Below are 15,000 nucleotides of genomic sequence, written 5' to 3' on the forward strand. Positions count from 1 at the left end.
GCTTGGTCGGCGCACATAAACAGAAAACCTACAGATAAATCGCCAGCTATTTTAGCTAGCTAGTTTATTAGGCTAGCCGTAACCACCAACAAAGCGAGTTCCATAGGCTAGCCAGCTACCTCCACTACACGGGGAAAATGGCAGTGATAGTATTAATGCCAGCTCGATAACTAGCTAGCTAGCCTGTAGTTAGGCTTTTAAGAGTAGTTATACCTTGCTAGCTAGCCGACTGGCTGATATTGAATATTTCTCATTACACATGAGCAAACATGCAAGCAAAATGGAACTTAATATGCAAATACCGTGTTGATGGCAGTTGCCCTCTCCTTAAGATTTGACTGAAATGCGTTTCATGACTCTAACTAAACATCGTTATGCATGCTAGCTAGGAAAACAAAACCTTTGGAGTTCAATGAACGGCAAATACCACTTTTTTCCAGTAGTTGGCAGTCGCGTATAAGAATTGGGGAGGAAGGGCTTGCAAGATTTCGTTTACCTCCAAAAGTGCATACCTCAGTCATGAAAAGTCCCATTATTACTGTTTGAATCAAGATTGTGAAAATGGTTTTATTGTCTTTAGGATAGTGCACCCTGGAAGAAAGTTTGTGACAGTAACTTCAAATCAGTCTCCAAATCAATCTCCTGTAAAATTGTTGAAAATCTATTTTATTGATACTGTGAAACAGAAAACAATGCAGGGGAATCACAGTGTAGATTATGTCTTCTTTATGAACTTCAAACATGCATTTACTGTAAACTGAAATAGCATGAAGAATTACAATATTATACACTGTAGACTGGCCCACATTAGGGTGCACTCTTCGACCAGGCTCTGCCACTGTAGGACCATGGCTGATCACATGGTCCACAATGCTGGCCCCAACTTCACTGGAGACCATGTGCATCTGTCCTCTTCTGCCTCTGTTTTGTGGTCTTCTCCTAACCATACCACCATGCATCCTTCCTCCTCTTCCTCTGGGATGAGCAGGCACTTTCCCCTGTTTGCCTGAGCTGGTTCCTCCATGATCAGAAAGTAATGTACTGGAATTGTGTTGCACCTGTGCCCTACAGTAATTTGAGAGTCATTTGTGACTGGGTGATCTCAGATGTGGGAATCTTCGCTTCATCAGAAAAATCCAAGATTCACCTGACAAGCTATTTATGAATTTATGAATAATTGGGACAATTGTACTTTATATTCCTGAATGTAAGGCAAGTTCTCAACCAATGATTGTATTTTTAATGCATATTTACAATAACTTCTCAAGTATTCATTGAACCGCCCAGTGTAAAAACTAAGGAAATGAATCACAAAAAACTATGTTTTAAGTGAAATGTTTGCAGAAACATTTGCCGAAAGCCTCAAAAGACAGCAAATTATATTAATTAGCCCTAAAGCTAACAACAGCTTGCTCTCCATCAAGGTATCAGCACAGGTCTTTGACAACATGCTACAGCCCTGTAGTTTATATTCAGTTTGTGAGGAACAAGACTTTCTCATTTATATCCAATTATTTGCATAGCATTAACATGGCATTAATTGTTAGCCATGACTTAATTATGTATAGGCCCATATACGTACATACTGTAGGCTATATGAATGAGATCATACGAGTATACACTCTATACTCTACAGCATACACTTTAATGCAGGATCTATCAATTAATCACACTAGTTTAAAAATGGTATGCTATGTACGACACAGTTTGTGGGCGAAGCTATGTTGAAAGAGTGATGCAAGATATGTAGTCTGAAATAGGACACTTGCACATGATAGAAATAACGCATTCTTTTGAAAAGTGCCAAATAAGTAGATTGTCTCTAACTCTATATGCAAAATTGCCAATACACTTTACAGTGCACTACTCTAAGATTGTGAATTCTTTGAGAGGTAAGCATCTTTAAAAAATCTGCCCAGTGGTGTTTGACGTACGGTAGGCATTATACATGGCTGTAACATGTTGTCAGAGATCTGTGCTGATAGCAAATGCAAAAATTTCACTTAAAACGTAGGTTTTTTTTGTAATTAATAAGTTTGATCTCCGCGGCACACCCGCCCCCGTCACGTGACGGATATATATATATTTTTTCCCCTCCTGGCCGCTGTGTGTGATCACGTGGTCCTCCCGTTAGTTCCTGCGGTCCCTCTGCCCGGTTCGTCGCTGCAGTCTGCGGATGCACGGTCACGGAGCAGCCGTCGACAGATCTCCAGCGCTCGCCTAGACTCCTCCTGCTCCTCACTCTCGCCATCCGTGCAGCGGGTTGGATAGCGCTCGGCTCGTCGCTTCTCAGTATTTGCCAGGTTTGATTTAACGGTAATCGAGGGGATAGCTGTGTGTACGGGCAGCTAGTTTCAACAATGGCGACAGCTGCGGTATCTGCCCCTGTTGGCGGCGCCTCGAACCCCGGGTCGGGCGCCGAACTGGTCCGTGGGCAGGCCTTCGACGTGGGACCGCGCTACAGCAACCTGTCGTACATCGGAGAGGGCGCCTATGGCATGGTGTGGTGAGTTGCATTTTCCTCCATTTGCTAGTTCGCCAGCGCGTAGTTCTCCTCCGCATTGCCTTCTGGCAAGTGGCGCATCCCGTCTAATAAAACACAAATCATTTAAATTCGATCTTTAGTACCAGTTGATGGATGTATATTTCAGTCCAGGGCGTACATTTAGTGTTTTTTTCGCGACTCGGCCGTGTGCCAGCTCTGCTCATAGCCTCGTACTGGCTAAAGATAAGTAGCCCAGCGCTGGCTAAAGTACACAGTCCGCTACATACTTGTTGATCACTGGAGGCATCGTGTTTCAAGTTGTTACCCCAGCGAGCGCAGGCTTTCCTCTCGTTAGCCCGATAGCCTGTAGCATTAACTACGACCTCCTGCATACACTGAAACGCATCATCTTAACGTAGCCGTATTTCCAGTGTTTATTTTACTTTGCTTGCCACTATGGCTGCGAGACACCGTGAAGATTAACATCAGTCGGTAACGTAGTGGAAACATTCTTTCCATTATTGTTCCAAATCAGTGGAATGTAGATATCCTGCTATCCCTGCGCAGATCTTGATCAAAAATGTCCATTTTAAATTTCTAAGTCGGAATGGTGGCATCGCATGATATGGACATTGTGTGTATCTTAATATTACTCATGTATAGCTTTGGAATGCTTTATTGGCTGCCTTGCTTGATAATATTGGGTAATCCAGGCTTGCAAGCTAGCTTTAACAATTACAGTGTGTGATTACTCCAGCGTCCAGCATTCAAAGTGTATAAAATGGTAGCCTTGCACCTTGGGAGGTCGCATTGTATAAGTGAGTCTAATACTTACTGCACATATGCGAGTGAATCTTTGAGAAATTGAATTCTCCCTTGGGGGTTACTTTCCCACTGCCGTTGTTCCGGGCAGTGCGTTTTTAATGTTTCCAAGTTCACATCATCTGTTTTTTCCACGAAACCAGCGCGGAATTAGGAAATGTCAAAGCCGTGTGATGCGCTCCGTGTGTGCCCTTTCGACGAGGGAGAGGGTGCTGATGCGAGAGTTAATGTTTGGAGAGGCGTCTTACACAAATCCGTTCCTCGCTAATGCCACGTTACGATGCTTACCGATCCGCTCATTTGCTATAATATGAGCAGTTGATGCACCTTTAGAAACACCTACTATTAGAGAAGTATTTTCTAGTTATGCATGGAAATTGGCTACATTGACTGAGTCATAATACTACTCAGTGGAATCCATGTTGAATTATAACATGGTGTGTTGCACATTTTAAAGTGTCAGTGCCATTTGCGCTCAGAAGTTTTTGCTGTTGTTTTGCGGCGAGATCACCCACTCAGTGCACAGATCTGTGACGAGGTTCATTTACGTCTGTAACCCCCTCATTCTAATTCGGATGAGTAATATTTTGACACGTGAAACCCAACACTTTTCTGTGATACAGGAGGTTTCTCTTTCCATGTTGTTGAATACTTTTGAAATGAAATGTTTCTGTAATTGGTGATTTGAGTTTGGCCTGAATCTGCACAAGTATTCAGAAGAAAGGTGATGTAATCAGCTGGCACATCTGGTCCACTGCGACAGGGGGTACTAGCCTTTTCTACTGTCAAAAGATGACTGAGCTCAGTACAGTGTCTGTGTGTCTGTGTGTGCCTGCGTGTGCGCAGTAGTTGATTCTGTGTTTCACATTGTAGTTGACCCTTTCCTTCATCTTTGAGGAGCACATGAGGGGACCTCATGGAGATCCTGTCATCATTAATGTTCTTTTAGTGAAATATGTTAAAGGACATTTTGTATATGTGTATTTCTCACTTCAGTGTTATTTATTTACGAGTTTTATAGGATGTATGTGCAGTTCCTCACTGCGTACAGAAAACAGTCCGTATCTTGTGATGTCATAATGAACTGTCATCCAGGATCAGTAATGACATCATGCAGTTTTCTGTATGCTTCTCTCTCTAATGGGATGCTTGCGCAACATCTCTACCCTTGGCTGTACCTTTTCATATTCAGGTGTTCACTAGTCACAGAAGGGCTCAGAGAGGAGAGCCTGACCTTTGACCCCAGTGGGTTTAGCCGTTGGCCGCTGTGGCAGTTACAGTGACTGCCACGGCCCTGCCTGGGCAGGGCTTGGCTTGTGGCAGTGACCGGACCTGAACAGTTCCCCTGCCCGTGTTTCTTAGATAGTTATATATAGCTATTGTTGTGTTCTGTATTAGCTATTGTATTCTGGTACTCGGGGTATTCTAGCTGCCAACTGTGGTATGCTAGTTTGGAAGTTGATGAATTCTTCAAGGGTTCCAACTGTATCTGTATGGTCACGCTAGGACTCGGAACCTACTGCCCTCTAGGGTCCTCTTCACACTTGTTCCTGTGTTCAAATCTGCACTTCATTGTACGTCGCTCCGGATAAGAGTGTCTGCTAAATGCCTTGTCATGTAATGGAATGTTCCTGACTGAAAACCATTAGAACTGCAAGTCTTTGGTTTGACTGCAGAGGTGTTTCACAATGTATGGGGTGTTGAGAGAGAGAGTGATTCCCTGGAGGCAGAAGTGTGTGTGTGTGTGTGTGTGTGTGTCTGTGTCTGCCTGCCTGCCTGCCTGCCTTATGGATCATAAATTAGGGGGGGGGGGGTGCAGTGATCTCTGAATTGTGCTATCCTCCTGTACACATGAGCAGTCTAATAACCCTGTTTACCACAGTGGTTACCACTGAAAGGAGAACTGAAGTAACCAAGTCATTTAGCTATTTTAGGTCAGAGTGCTGATCTGTAACGACTGTTTCCCGATTGTGTCTTTCACATCACCCCATTGCTGCAGACACTTTGCTATTCCTATCTGGTTTTTTTCCCTGCATATGTGTTGTCAAGGAGTAAATCTGTACCTGCCCTGAGCTTTCATGGATTTACGGTTTCTGTCAAGATGCATGCTAAAAATATTAGGATGGGTTTCCAGTATAATTTACTCATCTATTACTAATAACTAATAATTTTCTAATCAAACTAAACAAAAGGGATATTTCTCAGAGTGTGTAACATTGCACAGCTGCGTTCCTCTCTGAGGGGGAACCTTGACTGTAAAAGAAGAGCATTGGGGTGAAAGGGATTGGGCGACATGGCTCAGGCAGTAAGAGCAGTCGTCTGGCAGTCGGAGGGTTGCCGGTTCGATCCCCCGCCCGGGCTGTGTCGAAGTGTCCCTGAGCAAGACACCTAACCCCCAAATGCTCCTGATGAGCTGGTCGGTGCCTTGCATGGCAGCCAATCGCCGTCGGTGTGTGAGTGTGTGTATGAATGGGTGAATGAGAAGCATCAATTGTACAGCGCTTTGGATAAAGGCGCTATATAAATGCCTGCCATTTACCATTTACCAAGGTTGTTTTACTTTTTTAAGGCTTGTTGGTCCATTTAAAAATCTGATTTCTGGGAAAACGAAACCTAGCAGGAAATGTTGTTTTTTCTTCTTTTTAAAAAAAAATCTATTTTATAAACACCAGAGGACTTTGAATAAATGATGTGGTCAGTTTGGAACACGCACAATAATTCGATTTAGTTTCCTGAAATTAGCTGAAATAACAGGCATTGTCTTCATACACCAGTCACACTGGTTTATTTCTGGAAAAAGATGAGATCATAAAGGAATATTCATCATGTTTTTGTTCAAGTAAAATGTTTGCATTTGCTGTAATTAAATTGATCATAAACATCAGCTTGCTCTCCATCAAGGTAAGATAGAAAGTAAATTGTTGAAAGCGCAGAGGCAGATGTACAGTTTGTGCGAATGAGCCGATACAGCTACGGCTAAATACAGTGCATTCAGTCACTCATGGTGTCACCCACCAATCTCTTTGCTCATCGCTGTGGAAATAAATGTTATAATAAATGTTGTAGGCATTTATCACCGAGCACTTTATTAGGTATTTATTAGACTTATTTTTTAGACTATTACAGCTGTAGCCTATCCACTTCAGAGTGATGATGTGTTGTGGGTTGAGATGCTCTTCTGCACACCGCTGTTGTAATGTGTGGTTATTTGCATTACTGTCACCTTCCCGTCAGCTTTGACCAGTCTGGCCCTTCTCCTCTGACGTTTCTCATTAACAAGGCGTTTCTGTCTGCAGAACTGCTGCTCCCTGGTTTTGTTTTAGTTTTTTTTTTTTGCACCATTCTCTGCAAACTGTAGAGACTAGTGTGCATGAAAATCCCAGGAGATCAGCAGTTTCTGAGGTACTCAAACCACCCTGTCTGCCACCAACAATCATTCCACGGTCAAAGTAACTTTGATCAAATTTTTTTCACATTCTGATGGTTGATGTGAAGATTAACTGAAGTTCCTGACCCGTATCTACATGATTGTATGCATTGCATTGCAGCCACACAATTGGCTTTTACATGTAGTGTAACAAAGTTAAAATGTTCCTAATAAAGTGCTCAGTGAGTGTACACAATTGTTTTACAATTTCTGTTGAATTTATCAAAATAATAGTATGCTGCCATGTTAATTCTATGCATATAATTGGGTATAAATGAAAGTCTGGTTCTACATGAGCTGAATATAAGCTACAGGGCTGCAGCATGTTGTCAGAGGTCTGTGCTGATGCCGGGATGGAGAGCAGGCTGTTGTTAGACGTACAGTAGGCATTATACATGACTGGAGCAGCTGTCAGAGGTCTGTGCTGATACCCTGATGGACAACAGGCTGATGTTAGCGCTAGGGCTGATCAATATAATTTCCTGTCTTTTGAGGCTTTCAGCAAATGTTACTGCAAACATTTAACTTAAAACATTGTTTTTTTTGTGATTAATTTCCTTACTTTTTTCACCTGGTGATTCAATTAATAGTTGAAAGGTCATTGTAAATATGCATTAAAAATAAAACCATTGGCTGAGATTACATCCATTTCCACTAGCTAATTTAAAGAAAATCCCACTCTCCCCATTTCTTATACACGGATCCCATCTACTGACAAAAAGTGGTATTTTGCTGTTCATTCTCAACCATCTACAGTTTGTTCTCAACTAAACTTTTATTTTCATCTAACAGTTATGAGCATTAAACTATATTAAGCTTTGCCATTGGTGCTGGCCATATCAAGCTATAGCTAGTTATCTAATCTAGCTATACACGAGTTGGCCTCGAAGGTCCTTCTGAAAAGATAATGGTCGTCACCCCAGATCACGCCCAAATAATGCTGAGCTAATGTTATAGCTAGCGGTTACATTGAGCTAGAGCTACATTTATTATTCTACAGAAAAATGTGTTATTAGCTGACTAGCTAGTTAGCTACCGTCGCACTTATCTCACTGAGCTGGCTATCAAAATTAGCGGGATGTAAATTTTTTTAATTTAAATTTTTTATTTTTTATTTCATACAGTGCAGGTCAGGAAAACAGATACCACATACTTTAGCTTTACTAATGGTAGCTAACCAAATAGCTACGTTAGCTACATTAGCTAAGGTAGACGCCCCTTAAGGAGTGCTGCTCGATTTACTATACTCTGTTAAGTATACTCTTCACTATACTCCGTTTGCTATACTCCGTTTGCTATACTCCGCTCCGTTTTTGCAAATTGAGTGCTTGCTTGCCACTTTAGACAGTCCTGCTGCTGTCTGTGTGCTGAATGTTATCTACTGCCTGCCTGTGATCCAGCTGCTTAATATAATGGTCTCTCGTGATTCTCCTGTTTGTTTAATAATAAAATGTTAATTCCTGCATGTGTCTTCCCCATGCCTATTGTCTATGGACAATTCATCATTGAAATTTTGAAGATTGAGGTCTAATTCAAATTTAAGAATGTATAGTCATGAAATTAGAAAACACATTTCTGAATTGCCCACAAAATGAGTGGTCTTGTGTCGAGATCTGTTAGATTTAAATTGAGTTATTTTTGCACAAAATAAGGCCTAATGTTTTAAAGGTATCCATAACGTAGCAATACCGAAATCAGTAGTTGGCGAGTCTGTTGCCATTGTAGTAGACCTGTGAAATGGCAATCGGTTTTGACACGAGTGAGATATTGAGGTTTGAATTTGCTATTTTGAATGGAATTGCCAACCAATGCAAACATATAGTGAGCTCTACCTACTCACTATAATTCATATAATTTAATTTAAACCTGTTGATGTTTCCACAGACATGTTTTTGTAGCGGAATTTGAGTGATTTCTGGCAGAAAATTTAAATCTGTCCCTTTCTGATATGGAGTTCTGTGTGTGTTCCTGATTGGCTGATTTGTGTTTACTAATGGGGTTAGTATGTGTTCCTGTTTGGCTGATTTGTGTTTACTGATGGGGTTAGTATGTGTTCCTGATTGGCTGATTTGTGTTTACTGATGGGGTTAGTATGTGTTCCTGATTGGCTGATTTGTGTTTACTGATGGGGTTAGTATGTGTTCAGGAACTCATTCATCCACTCCTTTTAGATCTGTCATTACCTGTCACCTGCACCTGTGGACACCTGCACAGATTTACCTGCAGTCTCGTAAGATAAGAGTTTGGGGTCTGAGATCATGTGACTGTCTGGAAGCTGGCCTTTTGATTCACTGGGAGCTGGCCTTGTGATTGGCTTAAAGCTGGCCTTCTTTCTGGAATGGATGCAGTGTAGTGGTTTAAGCAGTTTTCCGTGGATGAACTCCATTCTTAATGCCTCCTGAGAAACGCTGTGTCCTTATATGTGCCCCATCTTAAGGTTTGGTCACTGTTATGGAGGTCTGCATTTGGCACAATGAAAGACATGGTTTTGGCTGGCAAACTTGCATGTTGTTGTTAGTGGTATGGTAGCTATGTAGCTAGCTTGTGTGTTGTTGGTGGTACAGTAGCTATGTAGCTAGCTTGCATGTTGGTGGTGGTACAGTAGCTATGTGGCTAGCTTGCATATTGGTGGTGGTACAGTAGCTATGTAGCTAGCTTGTGTGTTGTTGGTGGTACAGTAGCTAAGTGGCTAGATTGCGTGTTGTTGGTGGTACAGTAGCTATGTGACTAGTTTGCGTGTTGTTGGTGGTGCTAGCTATGTGACTAGATTGCGTGTTGTTGGTGGTACAGTAGCTATGTGACTAGATTGCGTGTTGTTGGTGGGACCTGTGTGACTAGATTGCGTGTTGCTGGTGGTACAGTAGCTAAGTGGCTAGCTTGTGTGTTGTTGGTGGGACCTGTGTGACTAGCTTGCGTGTTGCTGGTGGTGCAGTAGCTATGTGACTAGCTTGCGTGTTGTTGGTGGTACAGTAGCTAAGTGGCTAGCTTGTGTGTTGTTGGTGGGACCTGTGTGACTAGCTTGCGTGTTGCTGGTGGTGCAGTAGCTATGTGACTAGCTTGTGTGTTGTTGGTGGTACAGTAGCTATGTGACTAGCTTGCGTGTTGTTGGTGGTACAGTAGCTATGTGACTAGATTGCGTGTTGTTGGTGGTACAGTAGCTGTGTGTCTCAGCACGTTTCTGTGCTGATGGGAGGCTAGTAGTGTGTCCAGGCCCCCTCTCCTCCAGTGTGACGGGGGGGGGGGGGGCGGCATATCTCTCTCTCTCTCTCTCTCTCTCTCTCTCTCTCTCTCTCTCTCTCTCTCTCTCTCTCTCTCTCTCTCTCTCTCTGTGGGTGAATGGAGCAGAAAGTGAAAGTAACAGGATCGGAATGCGGAGTCAAGCCCGCGCAGGCTGCCCCCCCCCACACTAATCCCGTTAGCGCTCATATTCCCAGTGCTACTGCCGCCTCCTCCTGCCCCATTGATTCCCCCCCCCCCACCCCGGATAAAGAGCTTTGGGTGGAGCGCTTGCACAAAAGGGGAAAAATGTTGAGGTCATTTTACAGGAAAAATAAGTTTGTGTTGAATGATGAATGGGACGGTGGCGTTCGGGGCAGTGGCGGTTTAAAAGATGCCATTATTTATAGGCCTCATCTTTTGGCATCTTTTCTGATAGTATTCACGAATCTTTGCAAATGAAAATTGGTTCAGTGCAAGATGTTATGCCACAGTTTGGCAGTGGGACTCAATGTAGACTCGCCTTGGAACTCCAGCAGTCCAGAGATAACTGCATGCAGAGTTATAACGGGGAATTTGCTGGAATTCTTTCACTGAAATGGTTTCCAGATAGGAAGTGATCCAGCTCTTGGAATCCGTGCTGCAGCAGCAAGTCTATTTGGCAATGTTGGATTTTCCGGAGCTTTCCCTGCCTCTCTCTGCTAAGCAAACAGGCCCCCCCACCCCCCACCCCCCCTTCCTCTCCCTCCAGTGCAGTTCTGGTCTGGCAGTAGCACGGGCACCATGCTGTGGTCCTGCTGATGTCAGGCGGGAGGAATGCAGGACGGAGGCTGGCTGAAGACACGCCGGAGGACCCCGGGTTCAGCGCGGCCACAGGGCTACAGAGCCGTCAGTACCGCCAGCGAGCAACGGCATTACCGCTCAGAACCAGCAGGGCCGTTATGCTGCTCAGAACCAGCAGGGCGGGTAGGGGCGGTGTGGAGACGGTGTGGAGACGGTGTGGAGACGGTGTGACGGTGTGACGGTGTAGTGACGGTGTGACGGTGTGGAGACGGTGTGGAGACGGTGTAGTGACGGTGTGACGGTGTGGAGACGGTGTGGAGACGGTGTGACGGTGTGGAGACGGTGTGGAGACGGTGTGGTGACGGTGTGGTGACGGTGTGGAGACGGTGTGGAGACGGTGTAGTGACGGTGTGGAGACGGTGTGACGACGGTGTGGAGACGGTGTGGAGACGGTGTGACGGTGTGGAGACGGTGTGACGGTGTGGAGACGGTGTAGTGACGGTGTGACGGTGTGGAGACGGTGTGGAGACGGTGTAGTGACGGTGTGACGGTGTGGAGACGGTGTAGTGACGGTGTGACGGTGTGGAGACGGTGTGGAGACGGTGTAGTGACGGTGTGACGGTGTGGAGAGGGTGTGGTGACGGTGTGGAGACGGTGTAGTGACGGTGTGGAGACGGTGTGGAGACGGTGTGGAGACGGTGTGGAGACGGTGTGGAGACGGTGTGACGGTGTGGAGACGGTGTGGAGACGGTGTAGTGACGGTGTGGTGACGGTGTGGAGACGGTGTAGTGACGGTGTGACGGTGTGGAGACAGTGTGGAGACGGTGTAGTGACGGTGTGACGGTGTAGTGACGGTGTGGAGACGGTGCGGTTTTAAGGGGTTTCCTGGACTCCGGCTGTGGTGTACGCCTCTTGGACAGGAAGTGCCTCTTAGACAGGAAGTGCAGCCTTGCACACGGCCCCTGAGCCCCTTCAGTTTACAGCACACCCTGCAGAAACCCTGAGTGCCGGTTACATCACCCACTGACTGCCCATGGGCTCCTCAAAAGCTTTTTCAAACCTCTGAAGTCAAGTTTACTGGCCTGCCATGTTATATAATTTGGAGTCCGAGACCGCGCAGCGGGGAAGCGCTTAAAATGGAGTGTAATCTGTCCTCGATTTCGGCACAAATCTTACTGCATTGTCCTAATAACGCAATAACTTGTTTTACACACTGCTACTGTGAGCTTTGTCAGTTTGCACGCTGCAGGGTTTGTGTGTCGTCCACAGACACGTCAGTTTCAGAACTTTGTTTCGTGACTGCAGGATGCAAATATGTAGATCAAAGGTTCTCATTTACAGCGCAGATGTTCAGCTCTCCCCGCTGAAGGTTCTCCTGGCTTTAGACTGTGTTTGAGCTGGCATTGGCATTGCAGGCACTGATACTGTCCCGGCAGGCTGTTGGTTTTGTCTGTGTGGGGTTTTCTCACCTGCCTGTGGCTGGAAAGTGCTCCTGTTGCTGCAGCTTAACTCAGCAAACACACGGTCACTGAGCCCCTTATTACACCGACCCCCCGCTCTGCCTGTGCTGATGCTGTAATCACACAGCCTGCCTGCTCTGCCTGTGCTGATGCTGATGCTGTAATCACACAGCCTGCCTGCTCTGCCTGTGCTGATGCTGTAATCACACAGCCTGCCTGCTCTGCCTGTGCTGATGCTGTAATCACACAGCCTGCCTGCTCTGCCTGTGCTGATGCTGTAATCACACAGCCTGCCTGCTCTGCCTGTGCTGATGCTGTAATCACACAGCCTGCCTGCTCTGCCTGTGCTGATGCTGTAATCACACAGCCTGCCTGCTCTGCCTGTGCTGATGCTGTAATCACACAGCCTGCCTGCTCTGCCTGTGCTGATGCTGTACTCACACACAGCCTACCTGCTCTGCCTGTGCTGATGCTGTAATCACACACAGCCTGCCTGCTCTGCCTGTGCTGATGCTGTACTCACACAGCCTGCCTGCTCTGCCTGTGCTGATGCTGTAATCACACAGCCTGCCTGCTCTGCCTGTGCTGATGCTGTAATCACACAGCCTGCCTGCTCTGCCTGTGCTGATGCTGTAATCACACAGCCGACCCGAACCTGCTGCAGCTCAATGATCTGCGAGTGGGAAGAATCCTTTTCATTGAAACGCGTGCAACGGTTTGACGATATTTAATTGAACACAAAATGGAAAAACTCTGGGTCAGACTAGAGTTCTTTTAGGAATAAAACAGAGAATGCATTGATGCGTTTGAAATGACTGCCAATCAAAGGGTCTTTTTTTTTTTTTGGAGAGCATCCAGATTAGATGTAGTTTCTTTGAAAGGGCTGTTGTGTCTTTGTATATCGTTGCATATACCACAAGGGCATACAGAATTAAAGACCCTCAATGCGCAGGGAATAACATAACACGTGACTCTCTGTGGCCACCAATGAGCGTCTGCTGTGTATTAGCTAACATTGGCTTCGATAGAATTAGAAGTTCTGGTTTTGTTTTTGTTTTTGTTTTTTTCCTTATGTGGGGCATCTGTGTCAGCTGTTTTGACTGTGCCGAGCACAACCCAGGATACAGGCCGTTTGCAGGGTGATCAGTCCTCCTAAGAATTGAGAAAAGCCCATTGAACTGTGTGCCTGATTACATTTGGCGTTACAGTCCCAGTCCGTTGTTGGCCAACTCTTTCTGCACCGCTCTGCTTCAGTCTGTAGAAGTCATGTGACCCACCTGGAAGTATCTTAGCAACCTTTGTTTACAAACATAGTGATTTCATCTATACGTACAGTATTCTCCCATAAGTGCCTTATGACACTGGGAAGGTATGTTGGGAAAAGTGAGAGTGCTTTATAGCATCGTGTCACTTGTTCAAGCATTCATAAATGTTTATGGGGAATGTTAATGAAGGCTTTATGATAATATTTACAGTATGTCCTGTACTGTTTATACTGAGTTATATAGTGCCGCAGGAAATGTGCGTGCGCTGTGAATGTTTAGCAGGATGAATTATGTGTGTGTGTGTGTGTGTGTGTGCGCAACACTGTGTGTGTGTATTTGTGTATACAGTGGGGAGACGCACTGTCCATGTGTTACACACTTTCAGGGTTAAATGGCTTTACTGTAGGTTTCTTGGGTACTGGGAGCTGGAATTGCTCTTAAATGAAATAAGGAAAAAACACAAAAATACATAAACGCTGTCAGTCTTTGGTGTGGACTGATTGGCTGATTGCAGTGAGTGTGTGTGTGTGTGTGTGTGTGTGTGCATGCGCGCGCGTGTGTGTGCGACACTGTGTGTGTGTGTTTGTGTTTGCATGTGTGCGCGTGCGTGTGTGCGACACTGTGTGTGTGTGTGTGTGTGTGTGTGTGTGTGTGTGTGTGTGCGACACTGTATGTGTGTGTGTGTGTGTTTGCATGCGTGCGCGTGTGTGCGACACTGTGTGTGTGTGTGTGTGTGTGCGACACTGTGTGTGTGTGTGTGTGTGCGACTGTGTGTGCGACAGTGTGTGTGTGTGTGTGTGTGCGACTGTGTGAGTGTGAGTGTGAGTGTGAGTGTGAGTGTGAGTGTGAGTGTGAGTGTGAGTGTGAGTGTGACACTGTGTGTGTGTGTGTGTGAGTGTGTGTGTGTGTGTGTGTGTGTGTGTGTGTGTGAGTGTGTGAGTGTGTGAGTGTGTTTGTGAGTGTGTTTGTGAGAGTGTGTGAGTGTGTGAGTGTGTGAGTGTGTGAGTGAGTGTGTGAGTGTGTGAGTGTGTGAGTGTGTGAGTGTGTGAGTGTGTGAGTGTGTGAGTGAGTGTGTGAGTGTGTGAGTGTGTGAGTGTGTGAGTGTGTGAGTGTGAGTGTGAGTGTGAGTGTGAGTGTGTGTGAGTGTGTGAGTGTGTGAGTGTGTGAGTGTGAGAGTGTGAGAGTGTGAGAGTGTGAGAGTGTGAGAGTGTGAGAGTGTGAGAGTGTGAGAGTGGATCAGATGGCGGCTGAAGGTCACGGCTGTGCTGGGAGGCCGTGGGGCCGCGATCGATATCGCCACGGCGACGTCAGCACGCTCAGCCGCCATGACACCACAGCTCCTTCCTGTGCCTATCAGGGAACAGCACTGCTCAGCTCCTTTCTGTGCCTATCAGGGAACAGCACTGCTCAGCTCCTTCCTGTGCCTATCAGGGAACAGCACTGCTCAGCTCCTTCCTGTGCCTATCAGGGAACAGCACTGCTCAGCTTCTTCCTGTGCCTATCAGGGAACAGCACTGCTCAGCTCCTTCCTGTGCCTATCAG

This window comes from Conger conger, chromosome 11, assembly GCF_963514075.1.
Source record: "Conger conger chromosome 11, fConCon1.1, whole genome shotgun sequence".
NCBI lineage: Eukaryota > Metazoa > Chordata > Actinopteri > Anguilliformes > Congridae > Conger > Conger conger.